Here is an 11,085-nt window from a genome sequence, read left to right on the forward strand (position 1 = left end):
GGAGCTCAACATTCAGGGATATTCAATATTCAGGAGGGATAGACATGAAAGAAAAGGAGGTGGGGTAGCATTGCTGTTAGAGAGGAGATTAACGCAATAGAAAGGAAGGACATTAGCCGGGAGGATGTGGAATCAATATAACACTAAGGGGCAGAAAACGCTGGTGGGAGTTGTGTACAGGCCACCTAACGGTAGTGAGGTTGGGGATGGCATTAAACAGGAAATTAGAAATGCCTGCAATAAAGGAACAGCAGTTATAATGGGTGACTTCAATCTACATATAGATTGCTGAGGAAGAGGATTTCTTGGAATGTATGCGGGATGGTTTTTTAAACCAACATGTCGAGGAACCAACTAGAGAGCAGGCCATTCCAGACTGGGTATTGAGCAATGAGGAAGGGTTAATTAGCAATCTTGTCATGAGAGGCCCCTTGGGTAAGAGTGACCATAGTATGGTGGAATTCTTCATTAAGATGGAGACTGACATAGTTAATTCAGAAACAAAAGTTCTGAATTTAAAGAAGGGTAACTTTGAAGGTATGAGACGTGAATTAGCTAAGATAGACTGGCAAATGATACTTAAAAGGTTGACGGTGGATATGCAATGGCAAGCATTTAAAGATCGCATGGATGAGCTACAACAATTGTTCATCCCAGTTTGGCAAAAGAATAAATCAAGGAAGGTAGTGCACCCGTGGCTGACAAGGGAAATTAGGGATAGTATCAATTCCAAAGTAGAAACATACAAATTAGTCAGAAAAAGCGGCTCACCTGAGGACTGGGAGAAATTCAGAGTCCAGCAGAGGAGGACAAAGGGCTTAATTAGGAAAGGGAAAAAAGATTATGAGAGAAAACTGGCAGGGAACATAAAAACTAACTGTAAAAGCTTCTACAGATATGTGAAAAGAAAAAGATTGGTTAAGACAAATGTAGGTCCCTTACAGACAGAAACAGGTGAATTGATTATGGGGAACAAGGACATGGCAGACCAATTGAATAACTACTTTGGTTCTGTCTTCACTAAGGAGGACATAAATAATCTTCCAGAAACAGTAGGGGACAGAGGGTCTAGTGAGATGGAGGAACTGAGGGAAATACAGGTTAGTAGGGAAGTGGTGTTAGGTAAATTGAAGGGATTAAAGGCAGATAAATCCCCAGGTCCAGATGGTCTGCATCCCAGAGTGCTTAAGGAAGTAGCCCAAGAAATAGTGGATGCATTAGTGATAGTTTTTCAAAACTCTTTAGATTCTGGACTAGTTCCTGAGGATTGGAGGGTGGCTAATGTAATCCCGCTTTTTAAAAAAGGAGGGACAGAGAAACTGGGGAATTATAGACCGGTTAGCCTAACATCGGTGGTGGGGAAACTGCTAGAGTCAGTTATCAAAGATGTGATAACAGCACATTTGGAAAGCGGTGAAATGATGGGACAAAGTCAGCATGGATTTGTGAAAGGAAAATCATATCTGACGAATCTCATAGAATTTTTTGAGGATGTAACTAGTAGAATGGATAGGGGGAAACCAGTGGATGTGGTATATTTGGATTTTCAAAAGGCTTTTGACAAGGTCCCACACAGGAGATTAGTGTGCAAACTTAAAGCACACAGTATTGGGAGTATGGTATTGATGTGAATAGAGAATTGGTTAGCAGACAGGAAGCAAAGAGTGGGAATAAACAGGACCTTTTCAGAATGGCAGGCAGTGACTAGTGGGGTACCGCAAAGCTCAGTGCTGGGACCCCAGTTGTTTACAATATATATTAATGACTTGGATGAGGGAATTAAATGCAGCATCTCCAAGTTTGCGGATGACACAAAGCTGGGCGGCAGTGTTAGCTGTGAGGAGGATGCTAAGAGGATGCAGGGTGACTTGGATAGGTTAGGTGAGTGGGCAAATTCATGGCAGATGCAATTTAATGTGGATAAATGTGAGGTTATCTACTTTGGTGGCAAAAACAGGAAAACAGATTATTATGTGAATGATGGCCGATTAGGAAAGGGAGAGATGCAACGAGACCTGGGTGTCATTATACACCAGTCATTGAAAGTGGGCATGCAGGTACAGCAGGCAGTGAAAAAGGCGAATGGTATACTGGCATTCATAACAAGAGGATTCGAGTACAGTAGCAGGGAGGTACTACTGCAGTTGTACAAGGCTTTGGTGAGCCCACACCTGGAGTATTGTGTGCAGTTTTGGTCCCCTAATCTGAGGAAAGACATTCTTGCCATAGAGGGAGTACAAAGAAGGTTCACCAGATTGATTCCTGGTATGGCAGGACTTTCATATGATGAAAGACTGGATCGACTAGGCTTATACTCGTTGGAATTTAGAAGATTGAGGGGGGATCTTATTGAAACGTATAAAATCCTAAAGGGATTGGACAGGCTAGATGCAGGAAGATTGTTCCTGATGTTGGGGAAGTCCAGAACGAGGGGTCACAGTTTGAGGATAAAGGGGAAGCCTTTTAGGACCGAGATGAGGAAAAACTTCTTCACACAGAGAGTGGTGAATCTGTGGAATTCTCTGCCACAGGAAACTGTTGAGGCCAGTTCATTGGCTATATTTAAGAGGGAGTTAGATGTGGCCCTTGTGGCTAAAGGGATCAGGGGATACGGAGAGAAGGCAGGTACAGGGTTCTGAGTTGGATGATCAGCCATGATCATACTGAATGACGGTGCAGGCTCAAAGGGCTGAATGGCCTACTCCTGCCCCTATTTTCTATGTTTCTATGTTTCCCACTCTTTGCTTCCTGTCTGCCAACCAATTCTCTATCCACATCAATACCATACCCCCAATACCATGTGTTTTAAGTTTGCACACTAATCTCCTGTGTGGGACCTTGTCAAAAGCCTTCTGAAAATCCAAATATACCACATCCACTGGTTCTCCCCATCCACTCTACTAGTTACATCCTCAAAAAATTCTATGAGATTCGTCAGACATGATTTTCCTTTCACAAATCCATGCTGACTGTCCGATGATTTCACCGCTTTCCAAAAGAGCTGTTATCACATCTTTGGTAACTGACTCTAGCATTTTCCACACCACCGATGTCAGGCTAACTTAAGTTTTCTGAGAGTTTTCTTATTAGTTGGAGTGGGTACTTCTAAAATTGCCTGAACTTTCGCCTGAACAGGAGCTAATTTTCCTTGACCCACAACATAACCAAGGTAGGTCACTGTGGCATGACTAAATTCTTTTTAGCTAAGTTAATAGTTAAGTTGGCTTTTGAAAGGCTTTCAAATAGTTTCTCCACCGCAGTAATATGTGCTTTTCAAGTATTATTTCCTGTAACTAAATCATCAATATAGGCATCTGTATCTTTTAACCCATGAATCACAGAACTAATCATCCGCTGGAAAGTACCTGGTGCATTCTTCATCCCAAATGGAAGAAGATTATATTCATATAACCCAGATAGGGTTACAAATGCAGAAATCTCTCTACCTCTATCCGTCAATGGAACACACCAATAACCTTTTAACAAATCAATCTTTGTAAGGAACTTTGCTTGTCCAACTTTATCCACACAATCATCTACCCTAGGGATTGGATACGCATCAGTTTTTGTCATAGTATTCACCTTCCTGTAATCTGTACAAAACCGAATACTATTGTCTGGATTAGGCATCGTAACACACGGTGAACTCCAATTCAAATTAGAAGGTCTAATAATATTATTCTTTAATATATTACCATCTTGGGTGACTTCAACCAGGTTACCATGGCTAGAACACTGCCCAACTTCACACAGTATGTGAGCTGTACAACCAGAGGGGAGAGGACTCTGGATTTGATGTACGCTAATGTTAAGGATGCATACAGCTCCTCTCTCCTCCCCCCACTGGGAAGGTCAGATCACAACCTGGTGCATCTAAAACCCTGCTACATGCCTCTGGTGAAGAGTAAATCTGCAACCTCGAGGACAGTGAGGAAATGGTCAGAGGAGGCTTATGAGGTGCTCCAGGGCTGTTTTGAGGTGACAGACTGGCAGGCACTCTGTGAGCCACATGGAGAGGATATTGATGGACTCACAGAATGCATCACTGATTACATTAACTTCTGTGTGGACTGCAATGTTCCGACAAGAACTGTCCTTTGTTATTCAAATAACAAGCCATGGGTGACAAAGGACATTAAGGACATCCTGAATGCTAAAAAAGAGGGTGTTTAGAATTGGAAATAGGGAGGAGCTGAGGGCGATACAGAGGGACCTGAAAGCCAGGATCAGGGAGGCTAAAGACAGGTACAGGAGGAAGCTTGAGTGGAAACTCCAGCAGAACAACATGAGAGAGGTCTGGAAGGGGATGAGGACCATCACTGGGTTTCAGCAAACTAGCAACAGAGGAGCTGAAGGCAGTGTGGACAGGGCCAACGAACTTAACCTGTTCTTTAACAGATTTGACATTGTGGCCCCTGCCCATCTCCCACATGAGCCACCTGTTGTCGGCCCCCAACCAACACATGTTCCACTCTCCCCTCCTACTCCTCCTCACAGTCCCCCACCCTGCTCTCATGACTATAGCCCTTCCCCACACGAAACCACCACGGTGGATTCACAGCTGAACAGGTGAGAAGACAGCTGAAACGTCTCAACCCAAGCAAGGCTGCAGGACCGGATGGTGTCAGTAGCAGGGTGCTCAAAGCCTGTGCCCCTCAGCTATGTGGAGTACTTCGCCATGTATTCAACATGAGCCTGACACTCCGGAGGGTTCCTGTACTGTGGAAGACGTCCTGCCTCGTCCCTGTGCCGAAGACACCGCGCCCCAGCGGCCTCAATGACTACGGACCGGTGACATTGACCTCCCACATCATGAAGACCCTGGAGAGACTTGTTCTGGAGCTGCTCCAGCCTATGGTCAGGCCACACTTAGATCCCCTCCAGTTCACCTACCAGCCCCAACTAGGAGTTGAGGATGCCATCGTCTACCTGCTGAACCGTGTCTACGCCCACCTGGACAAGCCAGCGAGCACTGTGAGGGTCATGTTTTTTTGACTTCTCCAGTGCATTCAACACCATCTGCCCTGCTCTGCTGGGGGAGAAGCTGACAGCGATGCAGGTGGATGCTTCCCTGGAATCATGGATTCTTGATTACCTGACTGGCAGTCCACAGTACGTGTGCTTGCAACACTGTGTGTCTGACAGAGTGATCAGCAGCACTGGGGCTCCACAGGGGACTGTCTTGTCTCCCTTTCTCTTCACCGTTTACACCTCGGACTTCAACTACTGCACAGAGTCTTGTCATCTTCAGAAGTTTTCGGATGACTCTGCCATAGTTGGATGCATCAGCAAGGGAGATGAGGTTGAGTACAGGGCTATGGTAGGAAACTTTGTCACATGGTGTGAGCAGAATTATCTGCAGCTTAATGTGAAAAAGTCTAAGGAGCTGGTGGTAGACCTGAGGAGAGCTAAGGTACCGGTGACCTCTGTTTCCATCCAGGGGGTCAGTGTGGACATGGTGGAAGATTACAAATACCTGGGGATACGAATTGACAATAAACTGGACTGGTCAAAGAACACTGAGGCTGTCTGCAAGAAGGGTCAGAGCCGTCTCTATTTCCTGAGGAGACTGAGGTCCTTTAACATCTGCCGGACGATGCTGAGGATGTTCTACGAGTCTGTGGTGGCCAGTGCTATCATGTTTGCTGTTGTGTGCTGTGGCAGCAGGCTGAGGGTAGCAGACACCAACAGAATCAACAAACTCATTCGTAAGGCCAGTGATGTTGTGGGGATGGAACTGGACTCTCTGACGGTGGTGTCTGAAAAGAGGATCCTGTCTAAGTTGCATGCCATCTTGGTCAATCTCTCCCATCCACTACATAATATACTGGGTGGGCACAGGAGTACATTCAGCCAGAGACTCATTCCTCCGAGATGCAGCACAGAGCGTCATAGGAAGTCATTCCTGCCTGTGGCCATCAAACCTTACAACTCCTCCCTTGGAGGGCCAGACATCCTGAGCCGATAGGCTGGTTCTGGACTTATTTCATAATTTACTGGCATAATTTACATATTACTATTTAACTATTTATCACTATTTTCTATTACTATTCTATTACCATTTATTATTTCTATGACTATTACTATTTATTAGTTATGGTGCAACTGTAACAAAAACCAATTTCCCCCGGAATCAATAAAGTATGACTATGACTCTGATACTTAATTTCTTGTTCAGCAAGTTCACATTTTTCCCTGTTCATCTGATATGGATGTTGTTTTATAGGCTTTGTATCTCCAACATCTACATCATGCAAAGCTACTGTGGTTCTTTTAGGACGTCTGGAAATAAATCCCTATATTTAAAAATTAACTGTTTCATCTGCTCTCTCTGCTGTGGCTGTAAATGAGCTAATTTCTCATCATATTTTCCAGAATTGTGGAGTTTGGTAATCTGGCAGAAATATGTTGGGTTTAAAATGAGTTTCAGATGAATCATCCATTAATTTCCGAATGGGATCAAACTCATTATTATTGACCACAACAGTCATAGTAGCAGCCTGTTTCAAATAATATGATTTTATCATATTTATATGACACAGCTGTGTTGCCTTTCTTCGATCTGGGGTTTTTATCACATAATCCACATCATTTACTTTAGATTTAATCTCATAAGGACCATGAAATTTAGCATGTAACAAGTTCGTTTGCACTGGGAAAAGAACCAACACCTTATCTCCAGACTTAAAGGACCTCATTCTAGCTTCCTTAGCTTCCAAGTCTTCATTTTCTCCTGAGCCAATTTTAAATTTTCCTTGGTTAAGCTACAAGCTTTATGTAATCTTTCCTTGAATTTTAAAACATAATCCAGCAAATTAGTGTGTACCTCTTTATTAATCCACTGTTCTTTTAACAAGGCTGAAGGTCCTCGAGCTCTATGCCCAAACACAGGTTCAAAGGGACTAAAACCTAATGATTCTTGCGCTGCCTCCCGTACTGCAAAAAGTAGTAAATGTACGCCTTCATCCCAGTCCTTTGCATTTTCCACAAAATATGTCCTAATCATAGTTTTAAGGGTAGAATGGAATCTCTCTGAGGCTCCTTGCGATTCTGGATGATATGCAGATGAGGTAATCTGTTTTGCTCCCAGTTTATAAACTATCTGCTGAAACAATCCAGACATAAAATTACTACCTTGATCCAATTGTATTTCCTTAGGCAACCCAAAATAAGTAAAGAATTTTATAAGAGTCTTTGTCACACAGTTTTGGCTGTTATATTCCTAAGAGGTATTGCCTCTGGAAACCTAGATGCTGTGCACATAATGGTCAGCAAATATTGATGTCCAGTTTTAGTTTTTGGCAATGGGCCTACACAATCTAGAATAATTTTGGAAAACAGCTTACCAAATGCTGGAATCGGTTGCAGTGGGGCCACTGGAGTAACTTGATTTGGTTTACTCACAATTTGACAAGTATGACACATCCTGCAAAATGTCGCCACATCTTTTCTTAAACTAGGCCAGTAATAATGTCTAAAAACCTTGTTCATAGTTTTCTTTACACCTTGATGGCCATCCAAAGGCATACTATGAGCCATAGTTAAAATCTCATTTTGATAAACTTTACTACCTGGTGATTAACTTCCCATTTCTCACTTGCAGGAATTGTAGGTAATCTCCACTTCCTCTTAATACTCCCTTTTCAAAATAATATCCTACTGGCACCTTCTCAATTTCACTATCTGGAAGAGCTTGTTCCTTTAATTTGATAATCTCAGGGTCTCTACTTTGCTCTGCTATCATCTCCTTCCGAGATAAAGACAAATCTTGATGGTCAGACTTACTACAATAATCTTAATCAAATAATGAAGGTAAGAAAGTTTCTGACACATCCTCAAAATTCAAATCCCAAGTTGAACTGTCATGGGTAACTGACCATCATCAATCTTTTTAGCCATAGCTCGAGTTACAACACAGGAAGAATCTGTGTTAGAATCCCTCTGTGATTGCTCAGAAATAGGCTTTATTGTCAAATGCACTTCAGGAAAAACTTGCTAAGTCATTCCCTAACAAAAGAGAAACATCATTCACGGGTAAACTGGGTTGTAGTCCTACTTTAACAGGCCCTGTAACTAACCCTGACCCTAAATTTACTTAATGCAAATGTACTGGCATAAGGGCACACCCAACGCCTTATATAGTTTACCTCACCAATGTCAGACTCATCACTAAACTTTAGAACACTGTCTAACATTAGTGATAGAGAAGCTCCAGTATCTCTAAGGATTCTTATTGGTACTGGACTGGATCCCTCTTTCAAGGATACAAATCCTTCATTTATAAAATATTCATATCTCCTCTTAACTTGATCAGACTCTGACAAAACTTCATTGGTATTTATCAAACTCTGTGGATTTACAGGTGTTTCAATATGCTGCACACCAGCATCTTGGACTGCTTCCTTCTCTTTATTTTTCAATCGAAAACAGTTTGACACAATGGTGGGGGCATTGGGAGCAAGGGTGGACCCAAATGCAAGACACATTTTGTGAGGTTAATTAAATTTACTTTATTGTTCAAAACCAGGAGAGCTAGGCAGGAGTAGGAATAGCGAACTGGACAAGGACTGAGGACTACGACTAGGCTGGGACCAAGGGTCTGGGCTAGGACTTGGAATCGGCTCCCAGAACTAGAGGAGACATGAAGATGCTAGGGTATGGACTCCGAGCCCGAGATTGGGCAAGGACCCAGTACCTGGGTCTTGCCTCGGGCTCGGACCCCAGAACCAGGCATGGACATGACATGGGCTAGGGAGAGGGGGAACATGGAAAACAGAGCCTTGGTCTCGGGAGAGCAGGTACATGGAACCATGGACACATACACAGAACACAAAGTCAGGACCCCTCCTTGGGTACAGGACATGGGGCCGGGACTCACACACAGAACAGAGAGCCGGGACCCCTCCTTGGGTACAGGACATAGGGCTGGGACTCACACACAGAACAGAGAGCCGGGACCCCTCCTTGGGTACAGGACATAGGGCCAGGACTCATGACCCTCCGCGAGGCAATGGCAAGATGGCCTGACTTACCCCACGGAGGCGAGGACAAGACAAGAGAAGACATAACTCCCCGCGGGGCAATGGCAAGACGGCCAGACTTACCCCACAGAGGCGAGGACAAGACAAGACATGACCCCCCACGGGGCAATGGCAAGATGGCCTGACTTACCCCATGGAGGCAAAGACAAGAAAAGACCAAAATGAAAGCACACTAGACAGTACCTATCTAGCTCCAGCGATAGAACTAGACCGAAGTGCAGGCGAGGGCTGCAGATAAGGGCTAGAGGTGAGAGAGGCAGAGAAGGGATTCAGACAGGGGGGTAGGACAGGAATCACAGACTGCCAGGGCCAGGACTTGACTCAGAACTGGGAAGCCACCAGGGCCAGGACTCGACTTGGTACTCAAATGCCGCCAGGCCCAGGACTTAGCTTGGTACTTGAATCTCCCCGGAGCCAGGATTTGACTTGGTACTTGAATGCCCCTGGAGCCAGGACTTGACTTGGAGCCTCCGGGTAGTGGCGAGCTCTCGACTCGGCCCGGGAACAGTAGACAGTGGTTCTTGATTCCCTTTGGCGGGTTAACTGACGGACCCACCTCGGTGAGGAAACTTTGCAGGCTCGCTTTGGCGAGGTAACTGGACAGGGTTGCTCCGGTGAGGAAGGCGAATTACCGGCACTCGCTTCGGCAGAGACTAGGCTTGCTCCGGCCAGATGACATCGGCACACCGTACCTTGGATGACTTTGCAGACGCTCCTGCACCGAACGACTGAAAGCCGGAGACTATAAACTACCGGTTCAGCCGAGCATTAATTGCCTCTAATCACCAAAGCCAAGGAACACAGGAAAACAGGGAATCAACGGTCCGGATCGTAACATAAACAAGGTAAATTTAAAGGGACCCCGATCCGGACCATGACACAGTTAGCTATTGCATGTCCAGGTTTCTTACAATAATTACGAATAGGACTAACATGTCTTTCCTTCACATGTCTCCCTTCATCCTTACCTTTCTCACTAACTTCAGATTTAATTTCTGGTTTACCTTGACTCTCTGTGCTAGTTTTCCTTTTAAATGTTCTACCTGGAGAAAATTTACCCTTATGAATTAAAGCATACTCATCAGCTAATTGAGCAGTCTCTTGCAATGTAGCAGTGTCCCTTTCATTTAAGTATGTCCTCACTTCAACAGGAATGCTCCTTTTAAATTCCTCCAGTAAAATCAACTCTTTTAATTTATTATACTCCCCATTCACATTTTTAGAGGAAACCCATCTCCCAAAACACAGATTTCTCGCAGGCAATTTCTGCGTATGTTTTTTTCCACAGATTTCTTCAAATTTCTGAATCTTTCTCTATAAGCTTCTGGAACCAGTTCATCTGCTTTCAATATATGCTGCTTCACAATATCATAATCAAGTGCTTGCTCAGCAGTTAAAGCTGTATAAACATGTTGTGCCTTGCCTCTAATTACACTTTGTAACATCACTGGCCATCTATCTTTCGGCCACCCTAAACTCAGAGCAAGAGTTTCAAAATGTTGGAAATATTTGTCCACTTCTGTTTCATTAAATGGAGGAGCCAAAATAACCGCTCAACTAGCAGCAAACTGTTTCCTAGAACCAGAGGACTGATTATCCATCCTTAATTTCTGCATCTCTAGCTCAAATTTCTTCTGGTTATCAGCTTCTCTTTCTTTAAATTCCCTTAGTTTATTTGCCTCTCTTTCAGCCATTTCCACTTCAAATCGTTCAAACTTTATCTATTCAAGATGTAACTGCATTTCCAGTGTACTCATTGGAAACCTCCCTAACACCTCAGCATTAAACTTTCCCGAACTTATATAATGCTCCACGATTTTTCTCTGAATTACTGGCTTTGTTGTAACCTTTGTAATTCCTTTAAGATCCAACCTTCTAGCAATCTTGGATACATCACCCTTTCTCGCCTTTGCTAAAAACTCTGGGTCTGGCGATTCCATAAAGTCGTCAATATTCATTGCTGCTGAATACCACCCACAGACCAATCAAACAAAAGAATTGGGTATTTCCCTTTTCCAAATCAGATTGATAATTAAATAAGCAC

The sequence above is a fragment of the Mobula hypostoma genome, chromosome 5 (genome assembly GCF_963921235.1).
Source record: "Mobula hypostoma chromosome 5, sMobHyp1.1, whole genome shotgun sequence".
NCBI lineage: Eukaryota > Metazoa > Chordata > Chondrichthyes > Myliobatiformes > Myliobatidae > Mobula > Mobula hypostoma.